The sequence below is a fragment of the Rhipicephalus microplus genome, chromosome 4 (genome assembly GCF_043290135.1).
Source record: "Rhipicephalus microplus isolate Deutch F79 chromosome 4, USDA_Rmic, whole genome shotgun sequence".
Classification (NCBI taxonomy): Eukaryota; Metazoa; Arthropoda; class Arachnida; order Ixodida; family Ixodidae; genus Rhipicephalus; species Rhipicephalus microplus.
Window position 1 is genome coordinate 13,371,083 of NC_134703.1, and position 15,780 is coordinate 13,386,862.

At 44.2% G+C, this 15,780-nt stretch overlaps 1 protein-coding gene and 1 long non-coding RNA gene across 7 annotated transcripts in view; both read right to left on the reverse strand.

Moving 5' to 3' along the window:
• Nucleotides 1-15,780, reverse strand: part of LOC119171634 (Sex peptide receptor) — a 239,765-nt gene that overhangs the window by 137,535 nt on the left and 86,450 nt on the right. The gene's annotated exons all lie outside the window — the stretch shown is intronic.
• LOC142813851 (uncharacterized) lies at nucleotides 4,302-6,353 on the reverse strand. The gene is made up of 2 exons (XR_012894699.1): nucleotides 5,981-6,353; nucleotides 4,302-5,553 (listed from the first exon to the last, which is right to left on the reverse strand). It is a non-coding gene; the product is annotated as an uncharacterized LOC142813851 (long non-coding RNA).

Consider the following 15,780-nt stretch of genomic DNA (forward strand, 5'->3'; position numbering starts at 1 on the left):
GGTGTGTAAGATGGTGTCTATGCCTTCAAGATAAGTTTAGGCTGCTTAGCTTTTACATTTGTACACAACGCCCATAATGCAGCGTATACTGTAGCTTGCAAAGGGAAACGTGGAATTCGTCGAGAAGAAAAAAAAACATGAAAGGAAAGACGCCCCCCCCCCCCCCCCTCTTTGGAGTTTAGTCCAAAAAAGTTCACACCAAGTAAACTTGTATATATACTACACATACTGTAGCGCTGCCACACCTATAAGACATCGAGTGCCTGACTGCCATTTTATCATTCCCAGAACAAAGACTTTAAAGCCATGGAGCCACTTTGGTATTTACATATGACTGTCATTTGCCAAAGCAAGTGGTAAAACTACTTAGCAATGCTAATTAGCCACAAAGTTACCGGAAAAGTACGCAGACGCGAAAAACGTTCGCTTCTTCTCTGTTGCTGAAGCTTAATTTTTTCTTCAATCGCACTTTTTTTTTCTGCCTCGAAAGAACTGGACGTCCAATTCGGCCTGTTATTCTACGCCTTCAAGATAAGTTTAGGCTGCTTAGCTTTTACATTTGTACACAACGCCCATAATGCAGCGTATACTGTAGCTTGCAAAGGGAAACGTGGAATTCGTCGAGAAGAAAAAAAAACATGAAAGGAAAGACGCCCCCCCCCCCCCCCCTCTTTGGAGTTTAGTCCAAAAAAGTTCACACCAAGTAAACTTGTATATATACTACACATACTGTAGCGCTGCCACACCTATAAGACATCGAGTGCCTGACTGCCATTTTATCATTCCCAGAACAAAGACTTTAAAGCCATGGAGCCACTTTGGTATTTACATATGACTGTCATTTGCCAAAGCAAGTGGTAAAACTACTTAGCAATGCTAATTAGCCACAAAGTTACCGGAAAAGTACGCAGACGCGAAAAACGTTCGCTTCTTCTCTGTTGCTGAAGCTTAATTTTTTCTTCAATCGCACTTTTTTTTTCTGCCTCGAAAGAACTGGACGTCCAATTCGGCCTGTTATTTTCATGGCAGATAAATACTAAAGACCAGCATGACACACTATTTTATGATAACTTAATTATATTCAAGGTGGTTCGGGGCTATCCTAACAACAGTGCATTGAACTACTCTACGGCGTAACTGTAAACAAGAAATTTGTAAAAACGCAGTGGCAGGAATCAGAAAGGGTTTTTCTTTTTTCAATTGAATGCGCTTCCACTGTAGTGTTCAGAGAATACAGAAAAAGGCACCACACGCTCTTTGTTGCGACAGAAAATAGAGCGTGTTCGCTGGAGGTCAGTTTATTCTCAACTGCAACGCGGACAAAATGCAAGCGGAGGCATTGTCCATGATCACAAACTTCCTTTCTGAACCCTTAATTGAGTTTAGCATGCAGCTTTTGTACACTATAACTCAACATCTTGCGTTTAGACTAAATTAGGGTAACATTGCCCCTACATTGTTAGTCTGCGACCTCAGCTAGCCTAAATTTTGTTTCATTCTTTTCAACCTGTGAGTAGTTTTTGTAGTGCCAGAATTATGTAGATTCTATTTCGTTTTCTTTCGTTATGAATTAGTGCCGCAGCATCAACTCATCTGTTAGTGCTTCTGTGTCTTTTGTCGAGCGCTCCTTGGGCACCGATTCCTGTTCTTTCAGGATTAGTGGGGCGCTTTGACTTTCTGTCTCGCAATGTTATTGGTGTGCATGCTACAGGGACCCTGCATTCTTCTCTGTGTTGTGTAAGGGACTATTCACTCTTCGTCTTCCCGGATCATTTCTTCCTGAAGCTGTTTGCTCTTTGAGTTGTACTGGTCTTTTTACAAAACTTCTATGGCACTATAGCCTAAGCATTTGTAAATATAACAGTTTCTACCTAATCATCATTACATCTTAATAACATACGTTCAGAACGTCTATCATTCAAGTCATTATGTTTTTGGGGTTAGGAAAAACGTCATTTTTACATTTTCGTAGTTTCTTTGCTTTGTTTGTTTTTGAATAGTTTGAGGACCATGTGAAGTTGGACCAGAGAATTTCGCAAAGAAGTGTATGCAGTTGTAAGTACCTGAATCATGCAAACTTTTGAGGGATTGAGGCCTGTTGTGATCCTACCTAAAAAAATGGCCCCGCATCTGCATGTTAATCTTCAAATGTCGTCGAACGACGATAGTCTTGCGTGTGGAGAGATTGAACAAAACTTTTTTTTTTTTTGATGTTCTGCGCAAGAAAATCGGTGAATGGTATTCTGGGGGCGCTGCGTTAGAGTGCCTCGAGCGTGAAGTGGAGACGAACGAACGCACCATGTCACGTCACCAAGAGACATGACCGCTATATGGCAGTTATCTTGAAAAACGAAACGCGCGGCTCTGATACGGGCGTGAGCGCCCGTCTTAGAGGTGATAAGGTGTAGTACGCAAGGCGACGGGTAGGTGCCACCTCGGAGTCGTCTTAGCAAAGCGTTGAAAACACTTCCTTTTCGTATAAACGTTGCATGGTCAGCGCCGCGTGATAAACGCTATGGTCCTTAGAATAACTCATGTATGCCTTTTCTAGTAAAAGATGCCATACAGAATATATACGTGTTCATATGGTGCCTCAGATATGCGTGGTAATTGCTTTTTATTTGACAATCGCACAAGTATGAACGCTGAATCTTGAGCAACATTGGTGGGTGCTGCGGATGGGGTTGGCGGCTTGGGGTATCCGCTGGTGCCGTTTAAAATGCCCGGTACCGTTAACGGTGGACAGACAGACAGACAGACAGACAGACAGACAGACAGACAGACAGACAGGCAGACAGGCAGACAGACAGACAGACAGGCAGGCAGGCAGGCAGGCAGGCAGACCAAATTTTTTGCGTCGAAGGTCCCCAAGAAAGACTATCGTGTTTGAAATATAATAGCGCAGATTTCGAAAGGAATGATGGTTATGTGCCACGCCGGGTTTTCTCAAAATATACCATTTATTCTGACCAAACGGAGTATACCGGTATACCGAATCCTCGTTAACTTTAATGGTTCTTAATGCATTGAGTATTTGAATAGATCACTAACTCACTAAGAACGTAGAGCGCTCATAAGGGAAGTTTATCACTGAGAGAATTCGAGGAAAGAAGCGAAGCAGTCTATACTTCAACGCTACAGGTGCGCATATGAGCCTCCTACAGCGCTGTCTTTAGAAATGTTTCAGAGATTTACTTTTTAGTGGCAAATGTACGTACTCTGGACGCGGTGCACAAAATGTTTAAATCAATAATCCTAACCATTTCCAGCTAAACCAATCTATTTGATCATCCTCTAGACGAAGCGAACGAGCTTAATCAGGTTTCGCTTTATCCCATATATTGCATATGGGTGAATCATTTCCTACTCTGGTAGAGATACGCGGTGCTAGCCATGATCTAACATTTTGGGTCTACTGGAGAATAATAGAGTTCACTCATTTTAATCCTTGAAGCGTCCTCTTTCAATCACATCGAAATGAGTGCGAATGTCATTATAAAATGGTTTGGCGATCGGCGGGGGCGAATGCGCAGAGACGCCAAAAATTAGGATACGTTATAATGATTTTTTTACTCATTATTACCCAGTACAATAACGAACAATGAATGATGCGCAGACGGCTAGTAGGAAATTAGTTTACCATTACTCGAAATATGACAAAAATTTCCATAACTCCTCCTTCACTGCATAACATAGAGCGATAAGCGTTGAAGCAGATGTGTACAGTGAATTAAAATGAGTTTCCAGATTTGAATAAAAACCATGTTTTCTTGTTTTTTTTTCTTCCTTTTTTCCTTTCTTTCGAATTCTCATGCAGGCAAAGCGTCCTGATTCGACCGTCACCCCCGGAAGCTTTTCAGGCCTGCGCGTCACGTGACGTGACGTCGACGACGTCACATCGCGCCGGCCGGCCGGCCGCCCTTCGCTGGGTGGCTGCGCCAGCCGCGAGCGCTTGCCGCGAGCGCCCTTCACGCCTACCGACTCGGGCGAGGTTCCTTGACACCATGTCCGCACGATTTATCAAGGTATCCATTGATTGTATGGTTTAACGCGTCGACGCAACGCAGGCGATGAAGCGCGCCGTAGGGGAGGGCTCAGGATCAAGTTTTACTACCTGGGAATCTTTATTGTGTGCCGAAATCTCGTACACACGGGCGTTTTTGCTTTTCGCCTCCATCAGAAATGCGGCCGCCGCAGCCGGGTATCGAAACTGCGCCCTAGTGCTCAGCAGCGCTACGCCTTAGCCACTGAGCCACCGTTGCGGGGGAACTTATCAAGGTATCAAGAAATAATGAATATCGTGAATGGAATAATGCGTATTTATTTATCACAGCCAGACGCCGTCTGTACAAATATCACAGTGCACATTGTTCTCGGTCCAGGCAGACGACAGGCAACACAAGATGTTGCCCTTAATGCTGAAAATATGCCAAAAGTACAAAACACAATATCTTGCCACATAAAACTCAGAAAACAAAACAGATTGTAACAGCAAAAACATCCCCGAGCTTTGGAACAGAAAAAGCACACTTTCATTTAAATTGTAGGTTAGAGGAAAACATACCATTCGTTTATCATAGTAGCAGTAGCAACACAAGGTATCAGGTTCAAACACTTGCCAAAAAATACAATACATAAGAACACTGGTGACTAAATTGTGGTCCACCGCATGATAAATGACAGAAAGAAAAGTAATTGTACTGCCACAGGTAGGTGCATGTCCTAGGGAAAAAATCAAACAAAAATCTAAGAAAAAACAAATCACAGTGCACAACATGTCTGTACACAGAGTGCACAAGGAAAGTGTACACAGCTTAGGTACCAAAACGGACTGTACAACTGCTACAGTGGGCACCGAGGCAGTTCGAGTTAAAAAAAAAGAAAAAAGTACACCACCTTTAAAAGCTAACAACTTGTAAAGAGATACAAAACTGGAAACAAGGCTCAAACAAGGGAATGTATTGCTTGAGCCAGGTGGCAATAAGTGCAGCGCTCCTCAGACAGCATCGACAGGTTGTTCAAAATTTCCAACAAGGAACTTACTTTTTGAACTGAGTCTGGTACAACAGCGCTACCAAGGTTCTTGATTGGTGAACCTTGATAGCAGGCAAAGACTTCAAGGTTTGCAAACACGGTCAATGACGCATTCAAACAAGGTTCACGATAGTCGATAATGTTCAAAAACATGGAGCACTCTTCTTTATGAATCATTGTCCACTTTGGAGACACTGACACCCCTTGCAGGCGAGCCCTTAGTTCTTCGAGGGACGAAAACCGGTCTCGTTTTTGCTCCGCTTCATATGACGCCAGCGACTCTTCTACAGCACGGGCGAGTTGGGAGGCTTCTTGTCGGCTCCTCTTGGCGTCAGGGGTTTCTCTCGTGCTCTGGTCTCGTACTGATAGGTAGGACGGACAGCCGGAAAATACCGTTGGGACAGATCCAGGACGCAACCGTGGTACTGGGAGTGCAACTTCAATAACTCTCCCTGTCCTTGGATCCGTCTACGATGTCGTCTTCTCAATGCATGAAGCGTCGAAATGATCCGCGCACACCTGCACAAACGTTTCAAGAACGTCTGAGACGCCACTTCTCAAAAAAAATGCGCTCCCGTTTGCATGACCGTGTTTACAGTCCGTGTAGCTAAAACAAAGTCTACCTACGTTTTGCAAGCATCTAAATAAAAGCGCTGCGCTAAGCGGTACAAGCAACATGAAAGGAAACACGGGAGCGTGATGTCACTGCACTCCACGAGCGCTTCCACCGAGAGCTTGCAAGAATGGACGACACCACGGCACTGTTAGTGAACAAAGCGCAGCTGACCATCCTTGCTGCAAACGTGCCTTTCTGGGCGATTCTCAACTGCTGGCGTCAGCGCTTCGTGAGGCCCGGCGGCCACACGCTCAAGTATTTCCCATCATAAGTGATTTCTACCCGAACAAGCAACGACAAGCTAAGAACAGGAGCATCTCAAATTCTTACCTTAGTGCACGAAGTCGGCACGAAGTCCTTCCTAGGAATGGCGCGTAGCCATTGTTTGAGAGCGTCGGCGTCTTTAGGAAAGGAAAACACTTGTATCTTCTTTCCTGTTTTGTAGTTGCCGGTGCATCCGGGTACACAACACTTATTCGGCATTGTCGCATCACTCCAGCATCACGCACGGAAACGAAATTGCCGCAAAACAACAACGGAAAGCAACAAACGTGAAACACCGTCAACACCACGCCGCCGAACCGTCACCACCGCCGCCCGCGTTGCGCTCGCTGCCGCTGCGGCTTCCCCGAGAGTCGGCCGGCCGGAAATGACGTCAAATTGCTGGGCGCAGGCCTGAAAAGATTTTCCGGGGGTGACGATTCGACACGGTATACGCCGCCCGCACGCAGTGCCCATGAAAAATGCAGGTCTGTTTATAGTAGTTTGCTTTCAAACCCTGTTGCCATCTTTCATTTCCGTTTCTGTGATGTCCTTCCTGAACAATATGTATACGTGCATTACGCCAGATGATGCCAGCCGTTTTTCTCTGGCCACTACTGCTACCACTACTACGACTACTAATGATAGTGAAAATATATGTGGCAATGAATGAATGAAAGAAGGAAAGAAAGAAGGAAAGAAAGAAGGAAATAAAGAAAGAAAGCATCAAGGAAACATAGAAAGGAAGAAAGAAAGAAAGAAAGAAAGAAAGAAAGAAAGAAAGACAGAAAGAAATAAATAAAGAAAGAAAGAAAGAAAGAAAGATGGAACACAAGAGCAGGAGTGACAAGTGATAAATTCCAGTCCTTATTTGCAAGCGTTACCCGCTTGACCATTCAGTGCGAAATTAGTGGATGTACAAAGCGTCCAAGAGGAATGTGGGATTATAGTGCTGCTAGCAGGTTTTATTTGACCGCTTAAGAGAACAGTAAGCGGAACCTGAACGAATTGCGAAACCGTGATTCTACTCTGGCATGTTAATGCGCGAGGAGCGTTATTGCTCGCTCGTTTGTATGCTAAGAAATGGACTTGTTCCACTTGGCAGTTTCAAAGATTTTCGCAAGCATCTTGTCGAGCGAAAAGTGCTCTGTAAACCTTGAAAGTAGCACTTGATAAAAGGAGGGCGAGATAAAATAGTGTTGTGCTTTCTTTTAGGCTTTCTTATTGGTTATGTTGAATGCGGCCATAGGATGCTGACTACATTCTACTGTTTTATTGAAGCACTCGTTTAGGACAAAGTGCGTGTTCGAGTATCTCGATTAGTGAGACATTCCATGGAAAGTTCATGAGAGCTTTGACTAGTACTTACGCAGTTAGTCAGCTGCATGCATTTGTGCCAAGGGAGAAAAAAAAAAGGAAAATAAAACTGCTGCAAGTCTTCCTCTGAGTTTTTTTTTCTTATAGCAACACACATAGAGAGGACTTCCTTCTCAATTTATTACTCTGAGGAAGGTACAGAAAGAGAAAGAAAGACACAAAAGATTAGGCAAAGAAAGGAAGTTTGACGAGGTTGTGTTTAATTGATAACCTAAACCAGGTAAGAACTGGTGCTTCTTGATGGCTAGCCTTTAATAACGCATTGCACTAAGCGGTTCAATAGTGCAGGTGTGTGCACCTCGCATGTTCTGCTCTCTCTCCCTCTCTAGATCTCTGTACCTCATTTCTCCATTTCTCGTTCCCTCTAACCATGGCTTCTTCAGATAACGTCCCTTCCATGTGCCTGTTTTCTTTCTTACCTTACCTAAGAGGGGAAAACGCCGGAAAATATTTATAACAATTCACTGTGCTGTACTGCGAAGATTACTGGATGGGCACCAAGTGAAGGGGTGTTAAATTGACAAACAAGCAAGCTAGTGAATGAACCAACCCGTGGAGATAGATAACAGAATGAACGAAGAACCACAAAAGCGAGCGTGAAACTCTAGTGGGAGACTCGGAGAAACAGGCTGCGTCAATTTGATGCCAAAGATTGGGGAATTGGAACTCGGACACTTGAAGACGGACAGACAGCGTGCGTGGAGCTTTGCGGATGCCGTGTGGAGAGCGAGACGTTCGGCTCGACCGTGAAGAAAGCCGTTAACACTGAAGGTGGAAGGTGACAATAGTGTCGCAATCCGCAGAATTCAGCCGTCGTCTCACATTGAGAGCCCCCAGTGTGATACTCTCGAGAACTTACAAAGGAGGTTTCAAAAAGAAAGGTGCTGAACAGCCGCAAACTTGGCGGAGAATCTCTTTTCATTTCAATTCACGCTCGGTGCCGTTTCCTTAAGGTTCCATTCTGAAAAGCGAAGCTCAAATTATAAAGAAGTGCGGGTAATTTGAAAGAGTTGTGAACCGTGAACATCGTGTCTAGAGAGTAGTTGGCGGTTTTTTAGTTTCTCCGGAACACGCGCCGTGCGGTTGCTGAGACTGCGCGAGGGGTATATTCTGCCACATATCGAACGATCTGCCTTGGGTCAACGAAAAGAGGACATAATCAACTGACGAAAGCTATTGTGGCTTCTGAATGTCTTATTTATTATAGTTTACATGGGATATTTCCTGACAGTGTTCCGAAGGTCACGGGTTCAATTACGGCAGCTGCGGTCGCATTTCGGTGGAGGCGAAATGCTTGAGGCCCGTGTACGCTGTACGATGTCAGTGCTCGTTAAAAAAAAAACAGATGATCGAAATATTCGGAACGCTCCAGTAGAGTGTCTCTCACATTCACCTGTTGATTCCAGGAGGTGACATTTATAATAATAATAATAATAATAATAATAATAATAATAATAATAATAATAATAATAATAATAATAATAATAATAATAATAATAATAATAATAATAATAATAATAATAATAATAATAATAATAATAATATATAGCAACATTTATGGGACGGGGTAATCTAGAGTGGTGTCCTTAAAAGTAAAAACATCCAAGATTGCTTTACTCAATAAAAGTGTTGCTATTGAATATGTTTGAATGCGTATTACTGCGTAATTCACAGTCAGGACTGGAAAACATAAGCGTTCGCATTTGCTTTGTTGGACACAATATTAATGAGAATGGAAACATAGTAGTAAAGGAGAACATAGCGTAGTTATTTTTAGTGTTTGAGATATGAACGGTAATTGTTTAAAGTGAATGAAAACCTTGTTTCCAGCAAGGACCAAACCTGAGGAGGAGAATGAGGAGAAGGAAGAAGAACGAATTTTATTCAGGGAAAAAAAAAAGTGGAGGTGAATCCAGGCAGTTTTGGTCGAGCCCTCGGTCCAGCGCTCCGCTGGCACCAGCGGCTCGCTGGACCTAGTCAAGCAAAGCTATTTGGCTTTGCTTGCTTTGTCCGGAAGCCATGCCTCCCACTGCCTGTGTAACATGTGTAGGTGGTTGGTAACGTGTGGTCTGTCGATGTGTGTGGACCTTTTGGTGCACTCCAGCGTTATGTGGCTGAGTGTCGGCGTGTCTGAATACCATGGGGATGTTTCTCTAAATTGTGAGGAATATATTCTACTTAGGTGTTACGAATTTGGAAGGCTAATGGTTTGTGTGCGTCCCCGATCCTTGCTTTGTTGGCTATCCAAGCCTTTATGCGAAGGACCATACTCTCTTCGTTGCTCCCTTTGTTGGAGAACGATGTCACACAAACTAGAAAGGGGTTCAACGTCAGTGCCTTCCATCACTCAGTTGGTGAAGCCTCGAGGTATACGGTCTGCCATGACGTTACCCTCCAGACCTTCGTGAACAGGATCTATATAATGTGATGATCTCGTGTTATAGGCTTATTTAAAATGTTGCACACTAATATAGGTAGCGTACCTCGGAGAAACATTTGGCATGACGCCTGTGAATCAGAGAGCACCACCAGTGATTCTGATCACAGTGAATCACCACCAGTGAATCAGAGAGCACCACCAGTGAGCACCACCAGTGATTGTATACAGGACATGCGTCCTGTATACATGCTTCACAATGCAGCATAAAATATGGCAGTGATAATGCGTGGTACAATAGTCCATTGCCAACGGGTGTAAAAATATGTGATTATTGTAATGGCTCCGTTATTGAAAGCCGGTACGCCACTACAAAAGGCACCCACCCTACTGCGCCTATTCCCTTAAGGCAACATAGTGGGTGCATAACGCACTAGAAACAGGATGTCGCTATCGCGTTTCGCTCCTAAAAGCGACGCTTTAGGGTGCTTTCATTCTTTCTTTATTATTGTATCATCAAGGTTCTCGTGAATAAGCACGATAAAGTGATCAAACTATCATAATATATATGCATTACCACTAGAAGCATGGGTCCAGCGTTTACGTCGCATCGATACAGCTTAAATATGCATACCCATAGCATCAAAGCGGCCATTAAGAATGCTTGTAGTAGCTAAAAAATGAAGACACACTCTAAACCGTTTTGCCGCTGTAGATATTCAGGCTGATGTTACTCGCGTTGAAACATGGCGCGAGGATTGAGGACGCCGGAATGGATGACGGGACGAAAAAAAGAAGGCACTCGAAAAGGCCTCTTTTTTGTACGCAAGAGAACTTGCGAAGGAAAGGGGACGAAAAGTCGTAGGCGCTTGTAATCTGAAACGTGACCGCTGCTCCTTACATACGCACTTGCCTTTACGCAATAATTCACATGCGAGAGCGTCTTCCTCGGGGATTACAGTCGCCAGCAACGACGAGGGTCGTCACTTTCTGTAATCCGCTTTCGAAGAGCGAAGAATAATTGATAGCGACACGCAGGAAAGAGGATCGGATGGGATTTAAGTCCACGATCCTACGCCGTCGACCACAGGCCGGACGAACGATGAGAATGTGCATAATTTCTTCGCCACTACGTCCCTCAATTCTTGCTCTGACTGTTTTGATAGAGGGATTTTTGTTTCCGCTGCGGGCCTTTTCGTAATTCTTCTGCTGGTCGCATCAGCCGGTCCACCTCACGGGAGATTACGGTAGTGACCTCTAGGACTGTGGGGTTGTTGATGTCTTCGTGGCCGTAGTACTTGTTGCTTTTGTTGAATGACATGAAGGGCTCATTCGGGCCCTCGAATGACGGATTCTAAAGGTGTCAGACGGGACTAGTTAGTGATTCCTTTTCATAAAACGGCAGGAAAAATACGAATCTGTCCTTTACCCTTCACTAAGCGTTGTCCACTGTCGCACTCCTTCGTGAATATCATCAAATCTGCACGAAAACACTAAGGAATTATTTTAAATGTAAGTAAAAATATTCCGCGTGCGGCTGCACCACATTAGTTCCTTTGTATGATTGGAAATGTCGACGTGTTGTGAAGCCGTTAAAGGTTACAATGTCCAGGCAAGCACGGTACAGGGCTCTATATGCTTTTGTGCAGCAGTTCGTGTTCATATTCAAGCGCTGCACGTTTTCTTTTACTTTTGATACTTCACAAGGAAAAGTCTGAGGCAGACTCAATGAACCGCATTGAATTCAGAGATGCAGTAAAAAAAAACGTGTCCTTCAAAACTCGAAGAAATCACGGCTCGCGCGTGCATGGTCAGCAAAGACAGCTCCATGTCGTCAGCTATAAAAACATGCACAACAATCGCGTAGCGTGCACACGAAAAGCTGCGGGAATAGAAGAACTCCGCATTGTGCACGAATGACTCCTGCGCGACGTCGAATTGAATAGCGAGGTTGAGGTGGAGCGATCTGCAGCATCGATTCGAGGACAAAGAACACGCAATTTGAGAACTAGAGCAGAAACTGTGAACAGATAGAGAAGTGTCATTTCGCAAGTTGACTTCTGTCCACACTTTACTGGCTCTGTACGACACAGACAAGTCCACGCTCCCGTTTCCCACACTTTAAGCTAAACAAATTGCGCTAAGAATTCCGCTAACAAATATCTGGACGAGCAAATATTCTGGTAAATATTTCTACTAAAAGAAAGACTAAAAAAGGTTTTTTTTCGGTAAAAATTAAGTGCGATGTAAATAAACAGATTCTAGATTTATGGTGGAAATTCCGCTCTGTCTCAACGGCTCCTATACAGGTCATATCTGTGTTTAACAAAGTAAATCGAAGTAAAACTGATTTCTTAGTGAGAACTCATTGATACATTTTAGTGAAAACTCATTGATACACGAACGCTGACTTTTGTATACTGCGTAGCATTAACGAAAATATAAAATAAGAAGATGTAAACTTTATGTTCAAGGTTGGTAATATTAGCAAGCTGGACCAGTGCACGTTTTTCATTCTTTGCTGTTTCTAGTTTTCTAGTGTCATTTCTAGTTATTGGTGCCTCGGTAAATAACGAAAGCGTCACTCGGTTGCAGCAAGTTCACATCGAAGCTTGTGAGCGAGCATGAGTGCGTGTTGAACAGGGGATCTGTATTCAACGAGCGAGGAGAAGTGGATACAGTGGTGTGTCGTGAAATATTTTGTTCTGCGCACATGCCGTCACCGAGAGGTTGTGTGCGAGTGATACCGACAACGACAGTGAGACTGGTGACTTGTCAGTCTTCAGCGACACCTGCATGCAACTGCTTGGAAGGAAACGTTCGATTGGATACTGTACATAATAGCAATAACCCTAATTACGTTGCATACGTGGTCGGTTTTCTGGCTGCCTGATATTGTTGGTACGATAACGCTGAAGATCGCGTACTGTAACACCACTCCCATCGGCGTCTACGCAGGGAGTGGTTCTTTGCGGTGACAGTGATTTACGAGGATAAAATTACCAGGACAGTGCTTCGCCTGGGAAACAGACACGTTAATGTATATTATTGTCTGTGCAAAAGCAGCGTCATTGGCCGAGTAGGGATCACTTTTCATACATTCGGATTTACGAACATCATACGCCTGCTCATGACTGATCGGGGCCGATATTTTGTGCTTCTCATCATTGTCTTTGAGTCCCCTAATAAAATAACATTAGTGTCTCCAGAAAATACTTTCGTCTCCAAAAAAACGAAAATAACGATGCCGGCCCAGTAGGCACTGAAATTTAGAAACATTTTACGTGTCCTTGCGTTGTTGTTTCAATCAACCAGTTATTTTTTGGTGTGCTTTTTTTTGTTCAAATAAATCTGGACGCATCAATAAAGCTTCGTGTTTTTTTTTCTCTAGAAGGGCCACTGAATTCAAATAACAATTTACTTCAGACTGAAATCTCAGCGTATAAAACATCCAGAGTGACGATATTATCAACGGCAGTGCCCTACGTACCAAGAAATTAAGGTACAGCCATCATCAGCTTTAACTCCCACGCTCCGATGCGTGGCCTCTGCTCGCTTCAACTGAATTCAGCGCCAGCAACCGTTGCACATGATATGCTTGCTGCAATTAACATTAGATGTAGCGCACGTTGGTTTCACTGGTAAATTTCTGTTTGCAGTCTGCCCGACTGGCGGGTCGAATGCACTCACTTCGCGTCCCGCTTTCGCCACATTTCGCTCGTGGCTACGTCATCGCGGACGCCCATGGCGTTCATTGCTATATGCTTATCTAGACAATAAAACGTTGTTTATGTTCTGATTCAATAATTTCCAGACAGCTTAATTGAATTGTTCTCGAGATTTAGAGTGTGCCTTTGTGTTCAATTCATGCTGCACGGAAGATGTGGTATGAAGCGCAATGTTTGTGCGTGTTCTCAGAAAGAAAGAAAGACGCACGAATACAACGCAAATAAATTAACTTTCATGCATAGTGATCGCATAAACGCTTGAACTGCCATCTTATCTTATAATCAAATCGTGGTTCTTGGACGCCAAACCACAAGTTTTATTACCCGCACAAATGCTGTGACCCAAGGTCACATCTTCCATGCAGCGCAAACTGAGCAGGAAGGCAAAATCTCTATTACGAGAACAGCTCAATTCACGCTGTCTGAAAATTATTCACGCTGTCTGAACAACGCCACTGCGCTTCATATTTATTAAGCAACTTTAAGAAACGCCTTGAACGTGCGTTTGTTCTCTTTTTTATACATGCGATTCCTTTTAAGCAGCAGCTGCTACTTAAAACTTGAAGGGTGCGTAAGCTGTCGCACGCATTGGTTCATTGTCGAAATGTGTATAAGACAATGAGTGCCATGGGCCTGCGTGATAACGTATCCGCGAGCGAAACATAGCGAAAACGGGATGCAAAATGAGTGCATTCGACCTACCGGTCAGGCAGACTTGAAACAAATTCACTAGAGAAATCGACGGGCGCACCATCTATCATGAACTGCAGCAAGCTTATCATTTTCAAACCTTGGCGACGCTGACCTCAGTCCAAGCGAGCCCAGGCCATGCGTCAGAGCGTTCGAGTTAAAGGTGCTGACGGCTGTACATGCTCAAGAATACATGCGCGGCAGTGGGACATTCTCAGAATGATCCCGATGACGTCAGACGAACCGTCTACACGTAATCAATAGTAATCAATCTAGCTGTCCTAATAAAAGAACCTTCAATACATCAAGAAACGCAATAAAGTGCTGCTTGTTTGTTTATGTTTCATTCATGCAAAAAAAAAAACCGCCGCACGTTATTCAAATATTAATTTTCACGTGGTTAAACGGCACAAGTCGTGCCATCTAACGGGACTTAGTTGGCCCAAGACACATCTGCCATGCTGCTGTGGCTCCCCCTGCTTTCGTTTAGCTTCTACTAGGGTCGGTGGCCTCGCAGTAAAGCTAGGTAACGTTGTGCACTGCAACAGCGACGTGAGATGGTTCACTCCTGGAAGCGGGTGATTCGAAGTGTGCTAAGTTGATGCGGACCACTAAGACGTAATTTTATTTTAAAATAAGCACTTCCTTGGCAGAAAATTAACACTACGAGGTTTGTTGACCGCTATTTCAACAATCAACGTAAACTGAATAGTTGTGTTTAGTGTACCTTTAAAAAATATTCACTTTATTGATTTACCCTCAAATAAACGTAACAATTATTGTATCGCACGCTTGCAAAACCAAAATCGAAATTGCACGAAAACGGACTACTTGGCGGAGGAACACATGTGCAGAAGTTTCACCCACGTAGCTTTGGCTGTGCTGTCACAGGAAGCTGTCGCCGAGTAAAGAAAGTGGATGTTGACTTAAAATAAAAGATACATTCTTCAGATGCGTTTGTTTTCTTTGGGGGATGTCTATGACTTGTCTGAGTACAGGTAATTTAGCAGACGAAGGTAGCCAGCCTGCTGGCCTTCAAACAAAAAAAAAATCACAGCATATCCACCGACTGAATGATGATGAGTGGGGCGAAGCGTCCGCCAGTCCTTACGTGCTTCCGTCCGTCCATTCGTTCTTGTTTCCGTCCGTCCACGCGTCCGTCCATCTGTGCGTTCATCCATCCGTGCATCCGTTCGTCTGTGCGTCTGTCCGTGCATCCGTCCACCCGTCCGTCCGTGAGTCCTTCCGTGTGTCCACCTGTGCATCCTTCCGTCCGTGCGTTCATTCGTTTTCCATACATCTGTGCGTCCATGCATCCGTCCGCGCGTCCGTGCGCCCGTCCGTCCGTGCATTTGTCTGTCTGTCCATCCGTCCATCCGTCCACCTGCTTGTCTGTCTGCCCATGCGGGAGTGCCGTCCATCCATCGGTTCATCTAGTGAACACTCCAAATATCGCCATCTCGCATCTTTTTATCATATATTCATCATATAGAAGTACCACTATCCAGCGGACATTCCAAGGGCTAAACGAGAGCTGGCTACCTACTACTACTACTACTACTACTACTACTACTACTACTACTACTACTACTACTACTACTACTACTGCATACTCGACGGACGCACGACCCACGACATAAGGAGCTTCGCTCCTAAAATGAAAGCGCCCCCTAGCTTAAGTATAACATTTTCTTTTG